Source organism: Tamandua tetradactyla, chromosome 8 (assembly GCF_023851605.1).
Source record: "Tamandua tetradactyla isolate mTamTet1 chromosome 8, mTamTet1.pri, whole genome shotgun sequence".
In the NCBI taxonomy this organism is placed as follows: domain Eukaryota; kingdom Metazoa; phylum Chordata; class Mammalia; order Pilosa; family Myrmecophagidae; genus Tamandua; species Tamandua tetradactyla.
The window spans coordinates 68,796,899-68,811,438 of NC_135334.1; the positions used below are offsets into that span (position 1 = coordinate 68,796,899).

A 14,540-nucleotide genomic window follows, 5' to 3' on the forward strand; every position below is an offset into this window, starting at 1 on the left:
ACCATGCTGTAACAAACTGTCTTTCTCTTGTCTGTTGAGTCTTGTTGTCTACTTTCAGCACCTATGGAGTTATGGCAAGCGAACTTGTTTGCTTCTCTTTGGAATCTTGTTACTCCTTGCTATCTTCTTTGAGATTAGGGTTTTTCTCAAATTTAGCATCCCATTTTCCACTGGCAATGAGCTTGTCACTGAATTCAAGCCCAATCAGATCATATAACTTATCCCATATTTATTCCCATCTTTCAGAGCCAATTTCTCTTGACCTTTTGATATGAAGTACCATATTAGTCAGTGTCCCATCAGGAAAATAAATCATTCCAGATTTGGGTTATCCGATATGGTACCCATTAAGCATATGTGGCTATTTACATTTAAATAGTTAAAATTAAAAGAAATAAAAAATTCAGTTCCTCAGGCACATTAGCCACATTTCAAGTGCTCAATAGCCACACTTGACTAGTAGATACCATATTGGTCAGCACAGCTGGGATATTTCTGTCATTGCAGAACACTCTATTAGACAGCTCTGCTCTAGATTATTTCAAGCAGAAAGGGATTTGATGCAGGAAATTGTTTCCAAAGATGTTGGGCATATGGGAGCACAAGGAAGAAAGGAAGGGGTTGGAAGAGAACAAGGGAGAACAGGAAGGCACTCCCATCCTTGGATGAAGGGGCTCCACAATCAGTACTGACCTGTTAGGGGTGCTGCTGCTGAGCAGGAACCCAGGAGCCTCCATTGGGAGCTATTGCTGCTGCTGCTGCTGCAGGTGCCACTGAAAAGCAGGACAAAACTATGGCTTCTCCCTTTTACACAACTTTCAGTCTCCTGCCAAATACCTTCCATCTTGGAAGGGAATCTAAAAATGTAATTTGCAACTTTCCATACTTCTTCCACTTCTGAGGAAAGCAAAGAGGTGGGAATGTATTTCACACAAAACAAACAAGTGACCACAGAGTAGGAATTTTATCAATAATAACATTATATTAGGACAGGTATGAGGGCCCCTATCCTGTAGTTTCCCTCCATTACCTTATCTCTACCAACTATTCCCTTCCCTTTCATCTTCCAGCCATATAAAATTCCTTTCAATTCTGCTCTAACACCTTATGATCTCACTTCTACCTACATCTTGCAAATACTGTTCTGTCTGCCAGATATCAGATCAGATGTCACCTCCTCTGAGACATCTTCCTTATCCTTGCCAATCTGCCTTAAACAGCCCCTCCCACCTTCCTCCCCAGCCATTTCTCCTCATGTCATCCTGTTTCTTTTATTGACCTGTTTTTAATTGAAATTTTCTTCTTTGTTAATTACCTGTCTCCCCTGACTAGACGTAAGCTCCGGGAAGGCAGGAGCCATGTTTATGTTGCTCAATGCGGATTGTTGGCATTTAGAGTAGAGCCTGGCATGTAAGAGGTATGCAATACATATGTTACTGAATGAATAGTTCCCATTCATACTTCAGGTCTGAAATCATTCCTGTCTCTCTAGCGGGGTGAGGCATTTTTGCTGTTCCCATAGAGCATTCTTTTATTGTAATACTTATAGCACTGTAAATTCCTGTATCTGATTCCTTGTTAGACTATAAACTCAGTGGAAGCAAGGACCATGTCTATCCCCAAGTTTGGGAAAAAAGCCAAAAGTGATAAACTAGCTGATGGGTTTGATCATCATACTGTTCTATCAAAAAGTTTAGAAATGATTTAGTGATGGGCATATAGAAACTAAGCAAAAGAAAAAAAATGAGGCAATTACTAACTTTAGGAAAAAAATAAATTTTAACAAGAATGGAAATGTAAGCACAGGGCCCTGCACGGCTTGGCTGTGCATAATATTTATATAGTCATAATCAGGGCTGACCTGAGCATATTAGATGTATTAGACTGTATTAGTTGTTAAAGTGTTGAAATATTTCTATACTGGTTAGAAAATGGTAGATACTTCCAGCTCCCTGAGAACCCCCCACTTCCCCTGCTCCAGCTACCCCCATGATCACCCTAGAATTCTCTGGACTTCCCCAGGATTCAGCAACTAAAGAGACAATACCTGGCACAGGCAGGGGCCCCAGAACCCTGCCCCAGAGGCCAGCATTTGTTCGAATTAGTCATTGCCCTTGTCAATAAGCAGTGTCTAGCCCCTCCTGGGCACTGCCATTTGCTGCCCCCAAGAGCTTGCCTCAGCTCTGCTTGTTACACCTACCCCTGCATGGGAACCATCCAGGGTTGGCTCTGATCGCTACCAACCTACAGCAGACAGCCAGCATGCTCACCTCCTGTACATCAGCCCACGTCCCAGGGTGTTCCCCCTTTCCCCAGAAGGCTTAGACTTACCAGGGGAGACAGCAATCCTGGAGGTGATGGTGGTATCTTAGAGGGCAATTTTTTTCCTTCTCCTGAGTGATTCGCGAAGCTGGTCTCTCCCTCACTTAGCTGGCCATTGAAGAATCACTGTGTCCAAGGCACTGAGTTCTGCCACTGGATGTTTGTTTTGTTTTGACACTGGATTTTTAAAGGATAAAGGCATTTTAAAACAGGAACAGGGCCAAGGTTTGGCTGCAGCAGGAGAGGTTGTGATTAATATAAAGAAGAACTTTCTAAGCTTGAAGGCACTTAGAGACCAGAATCATGTGGCACGATTTTATAGTTTTAGCCCTTATATTTAGGTCTTTGGTCCATTGTGAGTTGATTTTTTTATATAGCGTGAGATAGGGGCATAATGTCATTCTTCTGTATGTGGATATCCAGTTCTCCCAACACCATTTGTTGAAGAGAATATTCTTTACCCACTGCATGTACTTAGAACTCTTGTTAAAAATCTATTTACCACAGATTTATGACTTTTTCTGAAATTTCAATTCTGTTCCACTGATCTATTTGTCTGTTTTTTGTGCCAGTACCACACTATTTTTTATTACTGTCAGTTTGTAATACAATTTGAAATAATAAGTATGAATCCTCCAACTTTATTCTTCTTTTAAAAGATGTTTTGGCTATCTGGGGCCCCTTGCAGTTCAATATAAATTTGAGGATAGGTTTTTCCCTTTGCAAAAAAGACTGCTGGAATTTTAATAAGGAGGGCATTAAGTTTGTATGTTGCTTTGGGTATTATTGACATATTAGCTAACTTTTCCAGTCCATGATATGAAAGATGTTGCCATTTAATTTAGGTCTTTAATTTCTTTCAGCATGTTTGTAGTTTTTGGTATACAAGTTTTTTTCATCCTTAGTTAAATTTATTCTTTTAAGTAATGTTTTAAATGGAATTGTTTTCTTTATTTCCTCTTTGGATTGTTCGTTGCTAATGTTTAAAAACAAAGTTTTTTTAGTGTGTGTGTGCTGTGATCTTGTACCTGGCAACTTTGCTGAGTTCATTTTATTTTGTCTAATAGTTTTCTTGTGGGTTGTAACATATGTAACATTATGTTGTCTGAAAATAGAGATAATTTTACTTTTTCCTTTCCAGTTTGGATACCTTTTTTTTTTTCTTGCCTAGTTTCTCAGGCAAGAACTTCTAGTACATTATTGAATAGCAATAGTGAAAGCAGGCATCCATGTCTTATCCTGATCTTAAGCAGAAAGCTTATTATGAGTATGATAGCTGTGGGTTTTTCATAAATGGCCTTTAACATGTTGAAAAAGTCCTTTCTGTTCTTATTTTTTCTGAAAGTTTTTATCATGTTAAGGTGTTAGATTTTGTCAAATGCTTTTTCAGCAGCCATTGAGATAGTCATGTTTTTCCCCCTCCATTCTATTTATGTAGTGTATTACATGAATTGATTTTCATATGTTGATCCACCCGTGTATTCTTGGGATGGATCCCACTTGGTCATTATGCATAATCTTTATAATATGCCATCGGATTCAGTTTGCTAGCATTTTGTTAAGGATTTCTGCATCTATGTTCATAAGGGAATTGATCTGTTATTTTCTTTTCTTGTGATGGCCTTGCCAGGCTTTGGTAACAGAGTAATGCTGGCCTCACGAAATGAATTAGGAAGTGTTCCCTCCTCTTGAACTCTTTGGAAGAGCTTGAGAAGGACTGGTGTTAATTCTTGGTCCTGAACTTTAAGAGGGTAAATGTTTTTAGATATTAACCCTGGTCATTATACGTGAATACTGCATAATGATCTAACCAAAATTTGCAATATAATTATATTGGAGAATGGGGAAGAGAGGTGGCATTGGTGAAATCTTTCATTGTTCAAAGTCGGTATGTCATGTCTAAACTTGAAAATCAAGAAGCAGCAATACAGGCATTTTATTTAGAAAATGGAAATAAAAATCAAAAAGGGGAGGGAGGAGAGTCACAGAGGTTGGGGCATGTAGCTGGGGTTAGGGGAGGACTGCTCTTGTTGAGCACTGGGCTGCCAAGGCTGTCTCCAGGTGCCACATATAGAGCACGACTAACCCTGTTTGGGAAATCAGATCCAGGTCACAGAGGAAGGGACGTTTGAACTGGGTCTTGAAGAAAGTATAGAGGGTCCCCACTTCCTCAAAGGTTTGAGTTTGAAGGTGACAGGATATCTTAAGGGAAGAATATTCTTGGCTAGGGAGGTCGAAAATAGTAAGTACAAAGGCACAGAAGCATGAGTGTCAGTTTTGCAGAAAACAGTCCCATGTTATTAGAGTGAGGGAGGTGTGATATGGGCAGGAAATGGTGGGAAATAAGACAGAAATGATGGTTTTTAGCCAGAGCCGAAGGACCTATTGTGTGGTTCAAGTGGCCTGCTCCCTCATGCAGATGGCAGCATAACAGGTGCACAGCTTCTGAAAAACAATTTAGAAATATATTTCAAAAGCCATTTAAATGTTTCTAACCTTGTCTCAGTGATTCTATTCCTGGATATTCTTCCTCAGGAAATAATTGTTTAAAAGGATGAGGTGAGCAGTATATACCAATGTATTTATTCTATTGTTATTGGAAATAGTGAAAAATTGGAAAGGAATTTCTATCCTAAGAGAATATACTTAAGTCAAACATAGGGCATTCACCAAATGAATAAGAGATGTGCAGACAAACTAGTATGCCTGTAAGAATTCAGGGGCTTGCCCAGGAGTCTGTGGAGCCCAGGGAAGGGGAGAAGGTGAAGTATGTGGGCAAGAGAGGAAGGGTGAAAGCAGAGTGGACCCTACTTCCAGCCCCAATGAGGGGAAGGGAGTGGGGGTTAAATTTATTGAGTATTTCCCTTTTGTTTTATTACTTAGTTCCCACACCAATCCCATAAGGGTAGTGCTAGAACCCCCCCCTTTACAGATGAGGACCTGAGGCTCAAACTGATGGAATGGTCTGACCAGGCCTTCTAGTTTCAAAGTACAGAAGCCTGATTCCAAGGCGAGTCTGTGAGATGGCAGAGCAGTCAGTACTTTTTCTCTGCATCATGGCGCCTCTCACTGATGACAGTCTTGTTTATGGGATGTTCCTGGTCTTGAAGGACAGAGCCAAGTCTGTATGGAACACCAGGGGCCGGCAGAAAAAATAGAAAATGGAAAAAAAAAAAAAAGAGCTCTATGATGCAGTTAAGCAATAAAAATGGACAATGTAGTTGTATCAGTTCAGTGATAAAAGTGGCATAAAAAAAAAGCTGTGCTCACAGACAACAACAAGAAAGGGTTAAAGGAGAAATGAAAACAGATAAGGTGTGAGTGAGTGGGTGCTCTCTCCTCTTTCTCTTATTTTTGGAGTTTGCATTTTTATCACTGTATTATTTCCATAATAAAAAAATTCACAATGAAAGATGGAAAGACTAGAAACATATGAGTCCCCAGGGTGGCCATGGCCATGCCTGAGTCCAGCTGCAGCTCCTGGCCTTCCAAAGTCATTCTGACAGCAGTGCACATGAAGAAGCTGCTGCTTCTGGACAAAGGAGGAAAGGAGAAAATATAGCATGTGGCCCATGGCAAGGGCCTCTGATTTTTTGCCCTCATGCTCCAGATGTTGCTGTCTCCACTAACAAGACGATGCTCTCACCTGGGCAGGAGGGGCTGTGACCAGCACTTCCCAGCCCAGGCCTCTTTGCATCTGCTATTTGATACTGTTCCCTGTTCACTTGGTGTTGGCTCTTCTGGCTGGGGCTTGGGTTCGGCCTTGCTGGAGGAAGGGCCAATGTGGGATTCTCTCTGATTGAAGTATAGAAGCCAAGATGACCTCAGCCAGTGAGGAGGACAGTGAAACAGTGACATCTGTGTCTAGGTTTCAGAGGTGGGCTGCAGTGATTTTTCTTTTGTCTGTGTTTTACCTCACTTGATTTTATTCTATCCTCTGGACCACCATTACCTTCCTGATTCCACACCTATGCTCATGCTCTCCCCTCAGTCTGCTGAGCCTTTTCTCATGCTTCCTGATGTGGCTAAATCCTGCCTGTCCATTACACCACTTTCCAGTCCCCCTTTGGGGAATGAATTATTCCCTCCTCTGGCTCCCACAGCAGTTGGTTTGTATCTTTCCTGTGGCAAGTGTATTTTTCTGCAGTACTTTATAGTTATTTATATCTTTCTCTGTTTCTCCCACTAAATTGTGACCTGTCAAGGTGGCCAAGGAACACATCTTATCCACCTCTGATTCCCCACACAGTGTGGCCAACATCTAGCATATGGGAGGTGCTCAATCCATATATGGAATGACATTAAATTACAATAGCTGAACTCTTCCTTTTTATTTGTCACTGGACTCTCTGGGAAAGCTATTGAGATTGTAGGCAGATGACCAATTGGTTTTATGTCTGTTTCTTTCCTGTGCATTTTGAAAGGGGCAGGAAGAGGAAGAGAGTTAAAGCTATCTGTGGATCCATATTCCAGGGACTTCAGCCAGGGCTCCTTAGAGGGAGTAATAATATGAATAATAACTAACATGTGCAGAGAGTCTTACACGTTCATACCCATCAGCTCTGTTGAATCTCACAAGGCTTCTAGGAAGTAAGCTGGATGGGCAGTGTCTGGCTTGTTCCATTATTACAGCCAAGGAAACTAAAGCTCAGAAAACTGAATTTGTTCAAGATCACATCAACTCAAAGTAGAACTGGGATTCAAACTCAATTCCACGGGCTCCAAATCCTATGTTCTTGGGATTGTGGTGGTGGCAAGCCCACAGGCTCCCCTTACACAATGTAGATGCTTAATAAAGAAATGCAGTGTGAAGGAAGGAAACCCATGGTGTAACTTGTGATAAGGTGTGTTTGCATTAGACCCCATGTTTATCTAATGCACTCCTAGGGGGTCAGTTCAAGGACAGAGACCTCGCCTTCTACTTTATTTCTTTCCCTAAAGCTCAGGTATTTCACAGCTCATTACTTCTGCTGGATCTTGGTTTCCATGACCATAAAATGAGGAGGCTGAGCTATAAGTTTAAACTGAGTCACATTCAAGCTAACGCCCAGCACAGAGCCTGGTCCACGGTTTCCATCACCTCTCCCGTGGACAGCTCCCAGCTCCAACACTAGAGGCCTCCAAGACTCTAGCTGACATGATGGAGTATGAACCCCTGCACGTCGTAGTCCCCTCCCAGGCTGGCTGTGGAAGCCAAGCCCCCTCCAGACAGCAGGGCTGCTCACCGGATCAGGTTGGAAGCCTCATTAGTCATGTCAAATGACATAGTTAACACTTGGGGCCGGCACAGCCAGTTCATCAAAAGCTCCTATGTGCCTGGCTCGTCACTGCAGCTGAGGAACTACTGTATGTGAAGCGGGCAGCACATCAGAGGAGCAGCACCAAAGTGCTTCCAAATTGGTTTTGATTAATTACATAGACATGTCTTTAATTGGTGCCAGGGTAGCGGCCAGAGAACTTATGGGAAAGCAGGATGTTATGCTTTCATTCCCTGAAGTCCCATAAAGCAATGAAAGATGAGGAACAGAACCACTGCTCATTGAAAATTTATGGACCGTGCAGACCTAGAAAACACAAATAACTATCTGAATAGAAACCTAACCTCATTTTCCTGACTCATTGGAAGCCATGCATGTTCCCCTCTGTGCCGCTGCCTGCCTGCTGAGATGTACAGCTGAGCAAAAGGTGTGATTTCTAGGAAATGAGTGTCTTAGTGTGGAGCAGCACACCCAGCTTTCCCTGGACCCTCCCAGAGAAGATGTGCTCGGAGGTATCTGGGAAGGCTCCTCCTTCCAACCTACCACCATCCTATGAACTGATATCAGGGGCTGATTCCCTTTGGGTGAAGCATTCATTCACTCATTCATTCTTTCTTTTCTACCCCTTGGAGATGTAGATGCCTGTATTAGTGTGCACTTAAATACAAAGCCCTATTCTGGTGTCATAGGGAATAAATTGAATCAAGTACAGGCCTTCCCTTCCCTCAAGGAAATGATTATCTTTTCTCTCAGAAGACAGTTATAATTTCCCTCATGAGAAAAGAGAGGTCCAAGGATGAAATAATGCATGATGGTGGCATCACATAGAAAATCAAGAACTGGAATTTGGCTTTGAGAGAACTTGGGTACAAATCTCAGCTCTGGTTTTTATTTTCTGAACCACCTCAAATAGTCATTTTGATTTTCTGAGCTTTAACTACAGAATGGGATAATAGAATTTACTGCATTTGGTGGTAGTAAGGCTTATTAGAGTCAGCAGTGTTGAAAGTACCCAGCACAGGGCTTGGCACTGATTGATAAATCGTTGCCAATTCTGAATAAATACCATCAGGAAAGTTCTGAGAGGGTGGTATGTGAAAGTTCACATATTCATGGAACACACATTGACTCATTGCAGATGCTAGGCCAGGCCTTGTGCTAGGCATTAGGGATTCAGAAGGGGATGTCAGTCCTGCCCTTGACAAAACTGAGGTCCTCTAGGGGCTGCAATGATACAGTATGATAAGAATGACACAGTGTTACAAATGTGCTGATTGAAGTCTACTCAGAGTCACTGGGAAGGGAAAGAAAAAGCAGTCATGTCTACCTGGGGAAATCAGGAAAGATATACCCGACAAGGAGATGCCTGAGCTAAGTCTTAAAGGATGAGATTTTCATTTGCAGATAAAGCAAGAAAAAGTATTCCATGTATACTGCCACAGTTTCCTTCTTTCTGTTCCTAGAACAAGCAAAGCTTATCCTTAGGATCTTGGAATCAGCTGCTCTCATGCATGGAAAGTTCTTCCCCTAGATCCTCCCCTAGATGACTTCCTCTTGGCATTTCTATCCTGCTCTTCTCTTATTCTTTTGTTTATTATATTGTTTCCCCCACTATGAGAGATTCATGAGAACCTGAGATCTTGGCCACCTTGTTCTCCACTCTAATATAACACCTAGAACATACCTTGGAATACCTCGGTGTTCCATATATGTTTGTTGCATGAATAAATAAATAAACAACGCGAGGCACAGGAGGGCCTGCTGCAGTCAATGACCTATCAGCCAGTGCTGGCTCATGGGGGACTTGAAATTTTGTTTTAATAAAATTGAATGGTAAGAAATGCCTGAAACATAGGCCAGAGGAATTGGGGTAGGAGGTAATAGACAGGGTGGCCTCTCAGCTGTGCCCTAAATGCAGACAAGGATGACACTGTGGTGGGAACATTGGGGAGGAGATCAGAAAGTCTAAATCAAATAACTTTTTTAAAAAACATTTTAAAATATATATACATATATACAAAGAAGAGAAAGAAAAAGCAATAATTTTCAAAGCACATCTCAACAAGCAGTTACAGAACAGATTTCAGAGTTTTTTATGGGTTGTAGTTCCAAATTTTCAGAATTTTCCCGCTAGTTGCTCCAAAACACTGGAGGCCAGAAGGAACATCAATATAGTGATTCAGCAGTCATACTCGTTTATTAAATCCTATTTTGTCTGTTATACCTCCTTCTTCTCCTCTGATTCTTCTCCCAATCTATAGAGACCTTCAGGTACTGCACAATCTGACTTTTTCATGTTGAGAAGGGGTGGTGACACTAAAGGATGGGGGATGTAGTTAATTTATAATTTTGGAGAGGCTAGTCCCTCTGGGTTTCAGGATTAACTGGCGTTGGAACCTTCTGGAAATTATAAATTCCAGGAAAGCAAACTTAGTGCATGAAACTTTTATAGAGGCTCAGATAGCGTGCTAGGTATTCTTAAGAGTCAAGAGGAGTGACTGGTGTTTAGCAAATCAGGGCAATTAGCACTGTCTAACCAAAGCTCGCATAAACATAGAATAGCCTGTTGACTCTTTAATCTCTCTTAGCCACCGATGGCTTATTTTATTACACTTCTTTTCCCACTTTTGATCATGAAGGCATTGTTGAGTCCATGGTGCCAGGACCAGACTCATCCCTGGTAGTCATGTCCCACTTTGTCAGAGATCCTTACCCCTGAATGTCATGTCCCACATAGTAGGGAGGATAATGATTTTCCTTGGAGAGGTGGGCTTAGAGTGGGGCCACATGTAAGCAACCAAAGAGAATTCTTAGGGCTTGTAATAGGTAGTCTTAGCTCCTTCATTACAGAAATACGTTCCATAAGGGCAAGCTTCAAAATCCAGGGCTTGGGCGGTGAGATGATGCTCAGTGGCATCATCTCACCTGCCATGCCAGAGTCCCCGGTTCAATTCCCAGTGCCTGCCCATGCAAAAATCAAAAAAGGAAACCCAGGCATTGGCCTATTTTCTTGGGAGTCCCAAATGGCTGAGAGAGTACCCAGGGTGTCCCAGATGGGAAAGTTTAATAATTCCATTTTTTCTTTCCCTTCAGACCCTCAAGGGACTCAACCGACCCTTTTCAGTCATCAGCCCACCATAATCTGAGGTGTATCCTGGAATTACATTAAGCTATATGGAATTACAAATCCTCGTTACTGTTCTAGACTTCAGGAGTTTGAGTTGTTTAAATGAGCTTTCCAGACAGGTTGATTTATATTGTACATTACAGAAAATTTAGGTTCTAACATAATAAACCTCTATCCCTTTGGTCTCATATAGTAGGTGAAGGTCTAGAGGACATGCACTGTCATCTGAATACAGATTACCCTGCATTCTGATTTACCTTAGTCCCAACTAGATTGGCTTCATTTTTATCACTAAGTGAGGCCTGATCTCTTTTAGTTACTGTAACTGTTAATGCATATAGCTCTGCTAACTTTCAGGGCTGTAGCACTCCATTTCTGGGTCTTAGGTGTCACAGAGTTACTCAAAGTTCCGTGGAAATACCAGTTGATACACATATACTTCAAATCTAGAAGTACTCTTACTACTTCAGTAAGTGTGGCTGTTATAAGGGCTTACAGTCTAGGCTCCAATTTTCTTTTAAATATTTTCTGAAAGAGACCATAGCATATTTGTTCTTTTGTTTCTGGCTTATTTTGCACCATACCTTGTTTCCAAGGTTTATTCAGATCATTAAATGCCTCTCAATGTCCTTCCTTTTTGTAGCCACACCATATTCCATCATATAAATATATAATAGTTTGCCACTCTGCTTCTCAGTCATTGTACCTTTCAGCTCCTTGCATCTATTGGGCATCATGGATAAAGTCCAAAATAAACAAACCATGTCTTACAGTAGCATCACTTGCTCGTTCAATCAGCAGCACTCTCAATTTTAGACAATTTTCACTGGTCTATAGCGACAGAACTGACAAACAGAGCAGCACCAAATTAAATCAGATAACTTTTAAATCCCCTCCAACCTTGAGCTTCTAAGAATTTCTTGGGAACAAATCATCTCTGCCACCCTTTCTGGTCCTCTAATTCACAACCCTCTTTTCCACTCCACCCTGTCTGAAGGCTGTAGGGACATGTGACACACTATTTCCTGCCAACATAAATCACAGACTGATGTGTGATGCTCATTCTCAAATTTTATCATCCCCCTGATGGAGAAGGCCCAGTAACTCTGGGTGAAGGCCCCAAGCAAAGCTGACCTTTCCTCAGGACGGCAAATAAGGGGACATTTTTTACCCACTAGTACCTTTCTGGCCCTGCTCCTAGATAATTTTATGTTCTCTGGTCCTGGATCTGCTCCTTAGTTGGATGCACCTCAGTTCACTCACTGGAGCACTGATGCGTGACTGCTGAACTGCCGCTGCTTCCTGTCCCAGGGATCCTGGGTCTTAGAGAGCATGGGAAAGAGACAAGAAAAAGAGCTTTATATGGTGTAAGGCTTGACAGTAATAATAAAGGCCAAAGACTAACTTACATAGTGCTTAACAATTTACAAAGCCTTCGAGAACTCCTATTCATCCTTCAAGACCCTACACAAATGATATCTCTTTTCACTAGCCTTCAACTCTCCCAGGAAGAGCTAATCTTTCTCTCTATACTTTGTAAAGCCTCCATTATAAGCTTTATTACCTTGTAATAAATTTATTTGTGTATGTGTCTCATTTCCTCCATTAAACCATCAGCTCCTTGGGGATCAGATCTCTCTTCTCCCAGTATAACACATTTCTTCTTTTCTTTTTTTTTTTTTTTTTTACATGGGCAGGCACCGGGAATCAAACCCGGGTCCTTGGGTATGGCAGGCAAGCACTCTTACCTGCCCACATTTCTTCAAATTATTTTATTGTACTTATTTTTTCTAAATCTAAAAGTAATATTTATATATAATTGCAAAAATTATTTATATAAAAGCATAATGGTGGTACAGTGGTAGAATGTTCGCCTTTCATGTGGGAGATCCGGGTTCAATTCCCAGACCATGCACATGCACACACATGCACACACACACACACACATGCACACACACACACAAAAAAAAACATAATGAGGAAATTTATAAATCATCGCTAATTTCATCACCCAGGTAATACCACTGCTAATATTTTGGGTATATCTTGAATCTTTTTTTAGCATATAGAAAAAAAATGGAACTATATGATGCATGTAGTTTCATAGTCTGATTTTATCACCTATTCAATTGTGAACATCTTCAAACATCATTGACAATTCTTCAAAAACATAATTTTAAATGGCTGCATTATTTAACTTAATGAGTATCTCATATTTACCAAAATATTTCCCTGTCATGGGACATTTGGGTTATTTCCTTCTTGTTACTATTTTATAAATTATGCTACAATGAATAGCTGTCTCCATAAATCTTTATCTGCATCTCTAATTCCCAAAGAGTCTCAGAAATGGCCAACTGGTTTAAACCTTTTAAAGGTGCTTGATGCTCATTGTCCAATTGTTGTGAGAAGGTTAGACCAATTTACAAGTCCACCAGGGTATGAACTTGCTCATCTCATTATACACTTATCATCATTAGGCTTTATCCTAGTCGTATCTTTACCAATTCCAGCGCTCGTTCCATAATACCCCCCAATGTAGCAATCATACAACCAAACAGAATCATTTCCTTCTGAGACATTGACCTGGGAGAGTAAATTTATTTGACTAAGGTTGCCCCTGCTTTAAACATTTCCCTAATTTTTATTTGAGCACTCTCCACAAAGCAGACAACAGATTATTTTGCATCTAAATTGTAATACATTTCTGTCTTTGGGGTGATTTTTGATTTTTTGGCAACAGTCAAAAGTCATTTGGAACACATGGTGAATGAGATGAGGACTCCAACTGGGTTCGGGGTAAGAAATATGGTGTAATTTTACAGCAATGAAATTGAGGGGTTGTGTGTGTGTGTGTGTGTGTGTGTGTGTGTGTGTGTGTGTGTGAACCGCAAAAGGGGAATTCCTCAGGAGCTCTGGTAATAGTGGCATCATAAGAGCAAGTGCTGAGCCTCCCCTATTTTGACCATGCCAAAGCGGCTAGGCTCAGGTGGAGTCTAGCATGCATAATTATGGAACCTCTTCACCTGACTTCCACATTATTCCCTGCATTGCCTCAGGGACAGGTGTCGTATTTCAGAGCAGGCTCCCACCTGGGTCTGTGGATCTCCACATGGCTAAGATCTTAGAGAGGCAATCTAGGAGGAGGGCAGGGCAGGACACGATAATGGAAAGAACCCCAGACTAGTCAGAAAGATCTGGATCTGCGCCTGGTGCTGCCTTTTATCACCTTGTGAGGACTCATTTGTAAAGGAGGAGCCTGCTTAACAGGGTTGCTAGGAGAAATGGAGAATATGCAATAGCCACACACAAACACACATGGACATACGGACATATGACGTCACTAACATAATTAACATTTACTGAGTGCCTACTCTGCGCCAAGCCCTGCTGACTGGCCACCCAGATGCCATTTCTCCCTTGCTACCTCCTACCGCAGAAGCTGGAAAGGTCTGATCAGTTCTGGCCACTAAGATGTAAATAGAGAACTGCTGGTAGTTATTGGGAGAGCTTTTGCTCTCCTGATGAAACAAGACTGCTGATTCTGACCTGTCCTCCCCTTCCCACCCCTTCTGCCTTCCTGGTGGTGATGGTTGCGGGTAGCAGCCAACTTGACACCAAGATGAAGAGGCCAAAGGAGCAGCTTTGGAGTTCTTGTTTTATCAGAAAATAAGGGCCTATTTTTCAATCCACTGTTAGTTATCATTACTTGTATAACCGAGAAATTAGGATTTAAGGGATGATTATGGATGCCAAACCATTATACAGAAATTCCTTTTTGCTTTCTGGTATATTGGATAGACAAAGGGAAACATCTGAAATCTTTGAACCAT

At 41.5% G+C, this 14,540-nt stretch overlaps 1 protein-coding gene across 4 annotated transcripts in view; it reads right to left on the minus strand.

Moving 5' to 3' along the window:
• Positions 1 to 558: 558 nt before the first annotated feature.
• GVQW3 (GVQW motif containing 3) overlaps positions 559 to 14,540 on the minus strand; it is an 82,612-nt gene continuing 68,630 nt past the window's right edge. For 3 of the 4 annotated variants that reach the window (XR_013156732.1, XR_013156729.1, XR_013156731.1), the window contains exons 3-4: positions 2,332 to 2,499; positions 559 to 773 (exon numbers count right to left, since the gene is read on the minus strand). The gene's annotated coding sequence lies outside the window, so the exon portion shown is untranslated. Of the gene's footprint in view, positions 774 to 2,331; positions 2,500 to 11,683; positions 12,030 to 14,540 lie in introns of those variants that run through there. The other variant, XR_013156730.1, reaches the window with a different exon arrangement.